This window comes from Nicotiana attenuata, chromosome 3 (assembly GCF_001879085.1).
Source record: "Nicotiana attenuata strain UT chromosome 3, NIATTr2, whole genome shotgun sequence".
Taxonomy (NCBI): Eukaryota; Viridiplantae; Streptophyta; class Magnoliopsida; order Solanales; family Solanaceae; genus Nicotiana; species Nicotiana attenuata.
Window position 1 is genome coordinate 43,985,434 of NC_031991.1, and position 14,873 is coordinate 44,000,306.

Consider the following 14,873-nt stretch of genomic DNA (forward strand, 5'->3'; position numbering starts at 1 on the left):
TGTGGGGGATTGTTGGGTTTTGGATGTGTTTAATTAATATATTAAAAGAGGGTGAATGGGAAATGGAGGGAAATAAAATTTTTGAGTGAAATTTTAAGTTCCTCCCCCTTGGCAAATAGGCATTGTCCCATATTGGAAGAGGAAGAGGTTTTTTATGGGTATATAAGCAATTGCTCTTCTTCTAGCTCATAAAGAGTTGAGAAGAAGGCAAGCCTCGCGCCGTCGTCGTCGTCGCTCGCTCGGCTCGGCTTCGGCTTCGGCTACGACTACGGCTTCGGCTTCGGCTTCGGCTTCGGATTCGGATTCGGATTTGGATTTGGTCAAATGATCGATTGATTGATTAACTTTTTGGACCAAATTTATTTGTTAATAGTAAAATATTAACAGAAATGTTATTAAATATTTAAATATTTGTTTTAATAACAAAATATTAATATTAAATATTAATATTAAATCCAATCCGTTTTTCTGTTTTGGTAACAGAAAAGTAACTACCCTCTTCAATTTTCCCTCTTTATTTTTTCCTCTTTATTATTGAGTAAATGGCCATTTATGTAATGGCATTTATGCTGTGGGCGTTTTGCATAAACAGCCATTCTGAAGAGTTGCACCCTCTTCAGATTTCAGCCTAACTTTGGCTATAAATACAACACTATTCTGCTCAGAATTTCACTACGATTTTCTGAGTTTCTTCTCCTTCTTCTGCATACTTTTAGCATCAAACAAAGCAAAAAGTAAGTGTGATTTGCTACCGAACTTTGTGTTCGCTGAAACACTGGGGTTTGAAGTACCACTACACCAGTGTGTAATTCGTTCTATCCTGGGAGGAAATAATCCATAACCTTGGGTACTAGGAGGGGATTAAATTCCTTAAGGAAACACTGTGAATTCAGTGGGCTCGAATTAGTTTTATGTCATTTCTGTTTATGTTCATTTCTGTTTATACTCATTTATATTTCCAGAATTATTTTACAAATACAGTCTACTAACAAGGGCTATGTGCATCGTTATGTTTAAATAGAAGTGTAATTCTTTTTTTTGTAAAGCAAAAGCTAAATAGATTTGAAAAGGGACGTTTAGTTACGTATTAAAAATACACCACCTTTTAGAAAAGGGCATTTCAAATAAAATTAGTTTTTTTATTTCTTCATAATAAATATTATTATTAAATTATAACTTTATAAGTAGGATATTTAGGGTAATTAGAAGGGTATTTATGTAATTTAAGAATTAGGGGTCATTTGGTTACACGGCTAAGAGATTGTGATTTTGAGATAAATGTATAACTACTTAATGTTTAACAAAAAAAATGGAATTTTGACTAAAGCGATAATATAGAAGAACTCGGGTTACTGATAATCGTAAGAATGAATAAGAGAAAACAATTGGGTAGCAAGAATATAATTAAGAAAAAACAAGTAAACCAAAGTATATTCAGATAGTGTTTCGTGTCCACACAATTGTTCAGCCCCCTCCCTTTTATAGCTATTTTTGGGGATATGTGTCTTGCCTTTGTCATAATAAGGCTATTATGGGAAATTAATGAAATTGAATGCTACGTTACATAATCATTATATTTAAAACAGATTCTCTAACGTTTTTAGCATTTAATGCTTATTAAATACTGTATTTGGACTCTCATGTGCTGTCAGATTCATTCCCTTGATTCTTCTTGATTCTTGAACTTAAATGTTCTTGAATAGGTACGGGCGCTGAATCCTTTAAATGATCGCCCGTGCCTCTTCCTTTGCCTTTGCTCGTATCCATTGCTACTCATGCCTCTTGGCTAGTTGTAATTCTTTGACCATTTGACCAGTCTACGTGTCACGACACGTCATCTTCATACCTCTTTAATATGTAAACTCAATTTTTCCCAATACAGATAGTCCCCCCACTTGCCATTTCAGTTGAATATTTGGGAAGTGGATTTCATTAAAACGAAAATTTTTGTAACCATTAATATTGTGACAGAATTGACGCTTCAATTGTCACTTCCATTTAATGCATTTCACACGTGTCACCTTCCTATTAATTCTGCAGTTTTGCAACACTTTTTTAGGTTTTCTTTTCGGCTTCCCTGTTTACGAAGTGTCAGATATCATTATTATGGTCCTTCCATCATTGCACTTTTCCCTTTGACGGTTGCTTATCAGTATAAATATAACTTCCTTCTTTGTCTTTTACATTATAAAGTTTACTGAACACTTTATTTCTCAAATCTCTGTTTCTTTCTTCCTCGTATCATCCTTCCTCATTATGTCTTCATCGAAACCTAACCCTAAAAGAGTTTCCATTGTTGATACCTTCCCTAGTGCTCCTATTAGGGGCAGAAGGGGAGGTAGGCACCGTAGTTCGGGATCTGCACGAGGCTCTTCTGTTTTATCTCCTAGTTCTGGTCCTTCTTCTAGAACCAGAGGTTCCCTTTCTCAAAAATCTTCTTCTAGGGGTAAAGAACCTTCTGAACCATTACGTGAGCCTTTAGTAGTAGAGATAGTCCCTACGGAACTATCTTTTTATCATGACAGGGAATCTCTTAGGAATCAGGTTTCTACTTTAGATCGTGCTGATGTTTTTCCCACTCAAATTACATAAATTTTGGCTCCTGTAGTTCGTAAAGACTGCCATTGGAGTGCTGACTTTCCCATTATCATCCCTAACCCAAATCAAAGAATTACCTCTTAATTAATCGGGTTTTCTTTTGTTTATACATACCCTTTCACTTTGGGGTTTAAACCAGCTATTGACCCAGTTATTCTTGAGTTTTGTCGGTTCTTTGATGTTTGTTTGGGTCAAATTGGCCCAATCATATGGAGGGCTTTTGCTTGTTTGAGGCATTTAACCAATACAGCTGGTGTTCCCTTTACTTTCCCTCACCTAATTCATCTTTACTCCCCTAGGCTTTTTCGCAATGGTTCTTTTACACTAGTAGCCAAGAGTAAGAGGGTTTTGGTGAGCCTTGAGGATGACAAGGACCGTGGCTGGTATGCCAGATTTGTTGCTGCCCCCACTGCTTGTTTAGTGGGTGAAGATAACGTTCCCTTCCCTGAGAAGTGTAATTTTGCACGTAAGTCTTTTATCCTTCTCGTGCCTTTTCCCTTCAAGTTTATCAACTTTTCTAATTTTGTTGTTCTTTTTTTTAGCAACCATGGGAGTTGTGGAAGATGTTCCCAATTTCCGTGGTTGGGTAGACAAGTTACTAAAGACCGCACCAATGGATGGTAGGTCTTGGAAGACACTTTCTAACTGTTTTGGTTAGAAAGTAAAGACTCATGGTAAAAGCTTCTATTTTGTTTCATCTTTCATGCATATATTTCTCTTTATGGCTCTAATTTCAATCCATCTTTTTATGAGGATTTGCTATTCGAGGAGTTACTGCCGAGGTAGTCGGCTTCCCATGTCTCTTCGGGAACCCGTATCTCTTTAGAAAGGGCTCAAGAAATAGTCTTGGGTTCCTCGTCGAAGAGTAAAGACGTTGAAGAAGAAGATTCCGAAGAAGAGGAAGATGGGGGCTCTTTGGTGAGAAGGCCTCGAGCTCGAAGACGCATAATTTCCGATCACGAAGCATAGGCATTTCCCCGTCATTCCGTTCCTCTTACCGAGTCCATTGAAGCCCCGGTAGTAATTCCTGACGACGACGTTGACCCCGGTGATACTCGTGAGTCCATTGAACAACTTTTATTAGCGGTTTTGATAGTGGAAGTTTAGGGCCTGTTTTAGATGAAACACCCCTAGCCTCTTTTTCAACTCCCGTTCCTGTGATTCCTTCGTTGCCAACCCCAACTGTTACTGTTCCTTCCTCAACTGTTCTTACCTCTTCTACCACTCCTCCTTCGACAATCCCCCCCCCCCCCCCCCCAATCGTTCATCATACTGAAGTGGGTTCTTCAAGTAGAACTGCCACTATGAGGAGGGTGGTTATTGAAGTTCCTGCTGAGAGCAGCCTTTTGAGGAAATCAGGTCAGGCGGATGTATGGCTAGAGCCTTTAATTGGCCCAATTGAAAAAACAAAGCTGGAGAGCCATAGTTCCTTGACTCTGATGAATGATATTGTGCATGCTACTTTGAAGGTATTTACCTTCTCTTTTTTTTTACTTTGTAATTTTCCTATCTTTGGGATTCTTGTTACCCTTCCTTTTTTTAGGCCAATCTTATCGGCACAGAAATGATGAACAGAATCCCTCTCTTGGAGAAGATAGCACGTGATTCTTAGTTAGAGGCATTCAATTGGAAGGATCAGTTCAAGAGTTTACAAATTGATGTAGAATTCTTACAAGAGAGCAAGAATACCTTAGAACAGCAGGTGCGGGCTTTAACGTCAGAGTTAGCAGTTGTAAAAGCTTCCTCAAGCCAAGCAGAAAAAGAAAAAGAGCGTCTCGAATCTTGCTTCTCAGAACAACTATCCAAGGCCAGTGAAGAGAACAGAGAGTTGAAGGTCCTCTTGAGTCAAAAAGAAACTTACGCTGGGGAACTCGTGCAAAGCTTAACTCAAGCACAAGAAGACCTTCGAGTCTCTTCTGATAAGGTGCGTGCTTTAGAAAGCTCCCATGGCTCTCTTCAAACTTCTAACAACTCTGCCTTGGCTGAAAATGAGGAGGTCAGGAATGAGATTGCTGATTGGGAAAAGGGATTATGAGACCCTTGAAGAAAAATTTGCTATTGAGGCAAGTTGGGCGTTTCTGAACTCACACCGTGATACCTTAATTGAAGCTGGCCAAGAAAATTTCAACTTCGAATCTGAGTTGGCTAAGATCAATAAAACCATTGAGAAAGCTCAACAAACTCAAGATTTTCCTTCTCCTGTGGCCGAAGCTTCCGTGAATGTTGAAGTTGATATGGGTATCCCAACTCTTCCAAGCCCTGTCGAGCCTATTGCTGCGAGTCAAGCTCAACCCGCAACTGTTGATGCACCTGCCCAAGTTGAGCCCGTTGCCGTTGATGCACCTTCTACAGTTCCCTCATCTTCCTAGTGATAAATTTAAACTGTTTGAATTCTCTCTTTTTTGCAGGTACCTTTTTGGAAGGTTATGTTTAAAACCCTTGGTTTCGTTTGAGGGTTATTTTAGAAAACACAAGTCCCCAGACCTTTCATGGGACAATTGTATAAACAATTTGGAGCTTTATGATTAAGTTTTTACTTAGTCTTAAGCTTTTTAATATTTTAGAAGTTTTCTCGTTACTATCTTGAACTTCTATTTAATTCATTCTTGCCTTTATTTCTACGGAAAAGGGTCAAAATTGTCCCTAGACTATTGGAGTTGGTACAATAATGCCCTCGGTCCATCTATTTTGAAAAAATTGCCCTCACCGTTATCTTTTCGGCTCAAGAATGCCCTTACGACTAACAGTCATGTTAGATAAAAAAAATTTAATTAATTTCCACGTGTCATAATGGAAAAAAGGTCAAAACTGCCCCTAGACTATTGGAGTCGGTACAATAATACCCTTTTCCTCCGTTTCTTTCTCCTCTTTCTTTTAAAAATTATTCCACCAACTAGAACTCTCATACACCCATTTTTTCCCTAAGCAAACAAAACTCTCTCGTATAGTTAATCACCTTCCTCTTCCTATTTCTTTGTATATTAAATGTACACATCAATACTCCTATTTTTTTTCATCACAGAAATATCATTCATCATCAATTTTTCTTACTACACTTTACTGCTTCATACAATAAGCTCAATCAAGTGTTTATTACAGTCACATTCACCAATAAATCGTATTCTCTCATTTTCTCAGGCATATGATCTCAAATATTTCTCTTGATTTAACCGTCTCTTTTTTAAAATTGGTGGTGTTGATATAACTTGAAGAGCATCCTCGTACAATGACTTAATTTATGGACATGGTCGGATGTTCAGACTATGGTGAGGCAATGAAGAAAAAAAAGATCGAGGTCCGAGCAGAGACCAAATAAATCATTGGTATAATCGCTCCGGGGGTGGCCAAATAAGGTTTAGCTGATCGTATCACTATCGAGTCAACTTGAAAAAATTGGATGCAGATTTGTCAGGAAATATAAACAAAAAATATTGCAAATGCTCAATGATCATTACTATTGGCAGAAAAATAACTTATTAAACCATAAAATCTTACAATGAAGAATTAATTTCAAAGAGTACCTGATTTCACTCAAAAAATTTATTTAATAAAAAATGTTAATTTAAAAATTAAATTAAGGCCAAAAAATCTGAGATGAAGAGGGAGATCCGTGGGTGTTGAAGGGTGAAAATCTAAGGCGGAGTAGGTTAATAAGTGAATATGGGGTGATGTTTTAATTTAAGCCAATAGAAAATTAACACATAATAAATAATACATTTTTTTCTTAATCAAAATAGGGCTGTTAGTTTTTAGGGTATGAGTGGGCCGAAAAGTTGACGTTAGGGGCATGAATGGGCCAGATTTTTAAAGGTGAGGGCAATTTTTACAAAATAGGTGGACGGAGGATATTTTTAAACTTAAGCGAATAGTCTAGGGGCAGTTTTGGCCCTTTTCCGTTTAAACTTTAATCCAACTTACAGGTCTGGGAACTTTTATAAGCATGCATAAACAATCATGGGAATAGACAGTTGAAATTATATTCCATATTCATAAAAGATTCAATATTTTAGACAACTCATTTGGTTCATGCATCTATTAGACATGCAATTTAAGAAAGTCCAAAAGTAAGCATCACGAAGCCAAGTGGAAGGACAAAGAAGTACAAGATCATAGTTACAGCTTAATCCTGAGTCCTGTGCCATCTTCTGACTAAATACATAAAACATACATAAAACAGACCTCATTGGATGACACCTTAGCTTCCCCCAGCACATCATTCTTCTCGTAAGTTCACTTGTCTGCTTCTAAATGGATGATTCTTTCGACAACAGTTTAATGGTAAGCTGGTCAAGCATTACTCTTTCAACATGGTATCCACGGTCAAAGCTTATCACACATCTAATAAGGAGATATCAAATCTTATCACACAAAAAGTGAGAAGGAAATATAAAATTCATCTTCTAAAGCACTTCCAGTCACTAATGCTTAAAGTACTCAAAAAATCATCACTCACATCTCAGTCAGAATTCAAGATATACTTCTTATACCATGAATGATATCTCAGGAACAGTAAATATGAACTCCAAGAGTTATATGGATTTTTAATTCCAAAAAACCTTTAAAATAATGATTATCCATATGCCTCTATGAAATTTGTTTTGCCAAAGGCATCCAGTAAAATTTAACTATGCAAATAATATGATCAAGATATACTTTGGCTATTTTTTATAACTGAATATATATATATATATATATATATATATTTGTTGACTAAAATGTTAAACGGTATTTTGATTCATTCATATTTCTCACCCTACCTTTAAGTTCAATATAAAAGTAACAATATAGAGATTGCTTTGTAGAGAATTCCTCTTCTTATCGATCATATTTTGTTTATTACTGTACTTCTTTAGACCTTATTGTCAAACACATAAAGAACGTGATATAGACAATTATTTCTTTCAGCTTTTCATATTAATAAGAGTAGTTACCCGGTATTTAACAAATTGTTAGGAAACTAATGGTATCAAAATCCCAAGGAAACATTTCATAACCCTGCCATTGAGGACATTTGAATTCAGTGTTGGATTTCCTAAGTCGCAGTTACTGGAGCATCAAGGCACATACTCAAGAGAACCACCTGAAGAGTGGCAAAAATCTAATATGAACATAGCATATTCAGAAAAGGGAAAATCCCCAAATTTCCATCTTTAAGTTCTAATAGAATCCCAAACCCTGTCTCTAAGAGATGTCATGACAATCCCTAATAAAAATTACTTACAAAAATAAGTGAACATCTACAAAGAAAGGAAAAAGAATGTAACTTTAATAAAAGAACTATGTGGTGAACAGGAATAATTTAGATAATACTTGTGGGCCAGGGTCTAGACCGCAAAGAAGCCCAAGGACAAGACAACCCAACAAGAGATCCGTTTGGGATCCAGGTGGAGTAGGGAAAGACATGACAAAGGTTTAAAAGGAGAGCGGCCTACGGTTTCAGGATTTATGCGAATTGTGATTATGCTGAGGCAAAGTGTGTGCTTCTCACCTCCTCCTCTGATTCTGTCTGATTCCTCGTCCCCTTTCTAATCACCTACGATATTTCTTCACTAGTTTTATAACTCTTTTTGGCCTCTCTGCCCTATCGGGTAAGGGTAAGGTCTGCGTACACATTACCCTCCCCAGACCCCACTTGGTGGAATTTTACTGGGTAGTTGTTGTTGTTGTTGTTTTATCACTCTTTTTGTTTTTTTACATTCCAGAGTTGTAATCTTTCAGTTATTGAGATCCTTATTGTATAAAATACCTTAGCGTTGTGTTGAGTAATTCTAATTCTTACATTGGTGCTTTCATTGAGAGTACTCCAATGAACAGGTGATACTAGATAGATTCAGCAGCGGCGGCGCAACATGATGGGTTTGTCGAGCTGAGCGATACTTCCACTTCCTTGGCTTCTCCGAGGAGCATTGGCTACCTCTCCCTTACTTCTACCTTGAAGGCGCTGCCCTCGTTTGGTTCGACTGGCTATACTGAAACAAACAATTCTATGATTGGAACCATTTCAAGGAGAAGTTGCAGTTGCATTTTAGGACACAAACCTTCACGGGTCCGGTGCATATGGCAGAGACCCAGGTATGTCCTGTTCTTGCTATGAGCATTGTTTCCATCTCATATGCATTTACATCTGATTTGGATGTCGGACACTCCTAGGCGGACCAAATGTTCGATGAAAATCCAAAGGGAGAATGGCCTCACTCACAAACTGGTTCATCTAGTGATGCCAAAGAATCATTAAATTAGTGTGTTCGTCATGACGAGGATGGTGAAGTTAAAATGTCGGCAACATCAATCATTGCACAATCAGTTTTCAACACTGGGAACGATCCTAAGGCCTATGATGCGCACTCGAATGCACCCTTCATTGCCCCACCGATTGTGGTTGATATAGTAGCTGATCAATCAGCGGGGCTCCATTTTCAGGTAACTCAGGTGCTTGGGGGAACCACTCGATGGGCCGAAATTGATTTTTCAGTACCTATACAACCAACGGTATCCGCTGACAAGGAAGGTGAATGGCTCGAGAATATTGCGAACATAGTGTTTGATAAAACTATCGATCTACATGAGACCAAGCAGCAGTGCCAATTTGCAAATATGGCGCTTATTGAGTCTGCGACATATGTTTCCTCCGAGATTTTATCTGCTCACTTTGACGAACCAACACGGCCTGAGGGGGTGACTTTACTTTTTATCCATACCACAGTAGCTAATGAATATGACGGGATTGTCGAGTTTTTTCCTTACCTATTCCAACAGCCCTCTTTAACCTTGGTGCTTGATGATTTTAGGGATCTCACAATGAACTTGAAATATGTCTTACACACTTGCAATTGGTTTGCACTGGGCAGCATGCTTCAAATGAAGTTGTTTCAACATTATTGACTGCAAAACAACGAAAGGAACGTCACTTATATTCAGCACATCGCAAGGGTGCAAGGGATATTGGGCTACCAATCTGTAGTTTTTTGGACAGTTATTTCGCTACTGGGCAGGTTTTATGGACTTGCTTTAATATGGTAGAGTTGTGTGTGTCATCATTGTATTGGTTACCCTCATGGCTTTCAAGTTCCTGATGTTGCAGCTACGTCAAACAGAGGCAAACATGTCTCATGGCGTGTTGATCTCATAAACTCTTTACATTTGCAGCACTTCCTTATAAAGTTTAATGGTTGTAAAGGATTTATAATATCACACCTTTCACTATTGCTTCTAGCAAGTGACGAAATGGTTGATTCAAATCCTGCTCGCAGCGAGAGGCCTGACTTCATTGATCCTAGTGCTAATTTCTTTATTGTAATCATTCGCACAACTGCTACGGATCTTTGTGTGTGGTATCCCGGAATAAGTTTTAAGTCCAAGTCTCTAACATGTTATACAGTGAATGGGGAGCCACTGCTATTGATGGGATATACTGGCATATTTTTCTTCTTTGCATATGCTACCTCTATGACTCAAGTGTGGGATCCCGGACAACAATGGTTGCATAATCATTATTGGACTTGCTATTTTATTGGGCCAACAACTGACTTTAGTACTCATGTCTTAGCCATTTCTCCACATCTTGGTGTTGTCGATGTTGCTGGCAAAATTCACAAAGAAGGAACTGCACAAGTCCTTCATGGTATCATAGCTGGGCAAACAGGGGTCAGTCTAAGAGCCCAAGTTACTTTTGAGATGCTTGTAGTCTTCGATCCGGGAGGAGGCCCTTTTGATGTGCCAATTCTTGACGATAGAGATGGTGTCCTTGAAGCAACCTTGACTGCCATAGCTACTCTGTTTATATGCAATGCACCTCTCTCTGTTGACAACCTTGATCATCAAGATCAGAAAGTGTTGCTCCCAAACGCACACGCAAGTATACGTGGTCGACAGGTAATATAGGATTATAAGTCCAGATATCGTACCCACAGGGACTTGTGATTAACTATCAACTAAATTAAACCAAACAATTAATCTATTCAAGCAATTCCTAAAGTATGAATATTTAACTAAAATTAAACTAGAGTAACAAATTAAGAGATCAAAGAAAATAAGTTGGCGAATTATAGAGACGAATTCAACGTAAGTGAATATTCTAGAGCTATGGGTTAGCTAACAATCTCGTTGAGTTTTCCACTTAAATCGTCTAATTAATTTATCTGGTTTATTGGTTCTCAGGGTTAATATTGCTCGTAGCCTTCTCCCGAAGTACAACTTGCCTATTAATTCAAGCTAACCTAACGTCTATATTCCTATGGAATTAGGATTAACAAGAACGCATTTATAATTCCCGTATAATAACCAAGCAAGGCGATTAGGTATATTCCTACCTTAACCGCAAATCCGCCCCCCTCAGAGTTAAGATCTTGCTCTACTCAATCTTATATGCAATCTAGAATTCCCTCTCCCGAGTTCAATCCTAGATTCGTAGATAGTATTCAATTGGTGATCAATCGATCAAATAATTAAGCGCAAGATTGAATAAATAAACCAATATGATAAAATAATAAGAACAATTCAAGCTTCAAACTACAACGTTCATGTAGCACCCAAAACTCTAGAACTAATAAACTATGAGATTAAAGGAAGAGAAGACATCGTGTTACCACCAGTCGCTACCCCCTGGTATGTGCCGCTTTCCTAATCAAAAGATAGGAGAGCACCCCTTCTCCCGAAGTTACGGGGTCATTTTGCCGAGTTCCTTCGACATGGTTCTCTCAAGCGCCCTAGTATACTCTACTTGTTCACCTGTGTCGGTTTGGGGTACGGTCAGTTCACCGGGAGGATCGCCCTCCCAATTCGAAGTTTTCAGAAGTCTCCTCCAAGTGTGGTGTGTGTTCCTCCACGTGAATTCTCCTCCAAATTATATTAGATATCCTCAAAAGTGGCGTCCTCCTCCTTCGCCGGCTTCCTTCGGTTAATATAGGGTTTAGGGCTTAAAATCCCGTGTTTTGCACTTTGGTCCCTGAAGTTTACGCGTCCTGCCGCGGTCCTACCGCGGTTACGCCAGGACCGCAGCCAGAGTGGCCTTCAGAATCTGCAGCAGTGTTCTGCCGCGGTCCTACCGCGGTTACGCCCGGACAGCGGAAGACCAGCTTCAGTTCTGGTTTTGTCCCTTCGCTTGGTGCACTTTGTGGATATTGTATGATTGGCCTCCTTTTCTCCGTAATTGATCCCAAAAGTACTCCAGAGACTTCTTTTATTGGATATAGCCTGCAAAGCATGAAAAGCACTAATCAGAGCATTTTGTTATCACTTTTTACCGTAAAAACTATACAAAAATGTGGTTCTTTACGGCCTAATTATAATCTAATTTACCTATTATCACCTATCATCAGAAAGCAACTACTGCTGAATTTACCAAGTTAGAATATGGTTTGTCATGTTTTGGTTTTTATTCCCTTATTGAATCACATTCTACAGGTAGCATTAGAGTTAATGGTGCACTAGGTGAGTTGCGGAGAAAGCCACATCTTGCCATAAGTCTTGCTGCAATTGTGCAATCACTATGGTCATTGTTGCATTTAATTTGCAACTATGTGGACCTAATCAGTTACTTTGTGGATCAAGAGAATGCAGTTTGTCAAGTGGCAGAAGAAGAGCTTTATAATTGTGGACTGCTATGCTTTAGTTTACTGATCTTGACTGTAGTAAACAGAGCATTTCAACAACAACACAAATTAACGGTACTCCCAAACTGTTCGACAAAGATGGTTGAATTTATTAAACGCGCAGGGATGCCTGGAATAACAACTTATGGAGGTTTTTATGAGCTTTGCTCCCCAAAGAAAGAAGAAACTGTGTATGTTTCTGCGGCATCAGGAGTAGTAGGTCAGCTCGTCGGGCAATTCGCTAAGCTATTGGGTTGCTATGCTGTTGGAAGTTCTGGAAGCCAAAAAAAGGTTGAACTATTGAAGAACAAATTTGGGTTTGATGAAGCATCTATATATTATATATAAATATAAAGCTGGGAATTGACTTGGTGATGTGGTAGTCCTCTAAAGCCAGCATTCTTATTTATCTTTTTTCTCAAATTTTTCCTTATTTCATGTCTAAAAAACGGGTAGAAAACTTAAAATATTGTGCTTGTGCCATTCCTCATTATTAGTATTTACTTTCACCTTTCTTGAAACGGTTTCAAAATACAGCAACGTAACGGTTGCAAATTAAAGTTGTAATGGTCATGGTTAAGATGCTTTTATCTTTTTAAATATGAAAAGTGGAAGAGGGATTCATGGGTTATAGGTCTGCAGCCAACACCTCCATTTACAGCAAAGTCATGTTTCAGTTATTATCCTCATCTTCTTTCATAATTTTTTCCTTGATCGTTTTTTGTTGGAAGTTAATGAAATAAATCGAATGATGGGTTTAGATGCACTGTTATATCTCATTTTTGAGTTTGTTTGGGTTGACTTCCAAATGACTATTGCATCATGGATAATATCATGAGAGCTCTGCAAAAGGTTTGAATACAAATGATGTTATTTACACATAATTTTATCACTTCCCTCACATATTCACATTTAATGTATCGTATTTCACAGTAAATTTTCATGTTTGTCAATGTAGATGGAAGAAATCCAATAGTGCAATTTCGGATCATACATTGACGCAATTGGAGAAATTTTGATGCTTCATGACTATTGACAAACTCTTTATTTGATATCTATTAGATGCCAAGAGGGTTGGATATATATGGTGCTTTTCACTTTTTACGGATCACTTCATATTTCCTACTTATATTCTTTTGTTACTCTCAGAAGCAAAACATATGTAAATTTTGAGAACTTTCAGCGGAGCTTCTTAGGAGAGAAAGAGATGCCGAAATGTTCCAAGAGTTTGAAATTGATCTTTCACAAATGCGGCCTTTAATTTTAGCGACTATAATTGGTAACTGTGATACATTTTCATATTCTAATTAACAAACTGCTTTTATTTTTAATATTTGTTTCTATTCTTTACATATATGCACTAATACAACACAACGATATACCAAAAAATCGTGATGTTTCTTTTCAAGTTTATTTTGGCAACTGTCATGCTTGGAGGAAGTTGAAAGTTGTATTATCACTTATTACACGCTCGGAGTAGTGAGACAAAAAGACCCTACCACTCCTTCCTTTGTGTATGTAGGTTAGTTTAATTTTGAGATAGATGGAGATTATATTGACTTTTCAATACGATGATAGTAATATTGTGTTCTATTCATTTATCAAATGTTTTTTTCTTCATGACGCTCCTTATGAGATTTCTTTATTCTTATACACCAAATTTCTTATGGGCTAAGTGATCATCAGAGGCATCTTGATATTGCTTTGTAATTTAGTCTATCCTTTGATGTTTCTAACCATAATATAAAATAATTTGCATCAATACTCGATAACTATTGATATTGTAGTTCTTTATCGAACAATGATTAATTCATATCCCTTGTACTGCTAGAGGCGTCTTACTACCCTTTCAGAAGGTGAGGCAGAAGGATTGAGATTCTCGTAAGTAATGTTCGAAAGCACTTTCGCGAAAAAATAATAGAAGAAAGATTCCGACGGAACCGACAGAGTTGAGAGAAAGTAAAGTATAAGATGATAATGCTGATATGAAATGGAAAAAGTAGACAAAGAAGGGCTTTATTCATTAATGTTTAATTCAGCTTTTGGTACGAAGGTCTAATATATAGATAAAGTAGAGAAGCATGAAGTTGAGGTTGTCAATGATTTATTTTAGCATACTATAAATTTATCAGATCCCATTTTTAGAATTATACTGAGTTTATTGTTATTGTTGTTTGATTGGTTTGCTGAACTAAACTAACCGCTTTTACAGATTGTCAATTTGTTTAGCAACACAAATACGATTTCTCTCTGTTTCTGATAAAACTTATCGCTTGATTGCTATGCTTTTTCCTGCAGTAAGAAAATACGAATAATAAGGAACGACATAAATATATTATTTATTATTTTCTACAATCTTTTTAGACATGAAATAAGGAAAAAATTAAGAAAACAGAAAAATAAGAATGATGGCTTTAGAGGACCGTCACATCACCTGCCCAATTCTCAGCTTTATATCATATATAAACTCTTAACATCACTTTATTGACGATCAATTTTATAAGATTTTTCAGTAATAATTTATAAAAACTAAGGAGACAAGTAAAATAATGGCGCTTAAAAACAAGAACGCAATGGGTGAGTTAAACAAGAAAAATTCACCTAAAGTTTTGATGGAACTGAAATGAGGTACTTTAATTCTACTTTCCTCTTTAAGTAAAACTTTAAAGCATTGTTGTCCATGTA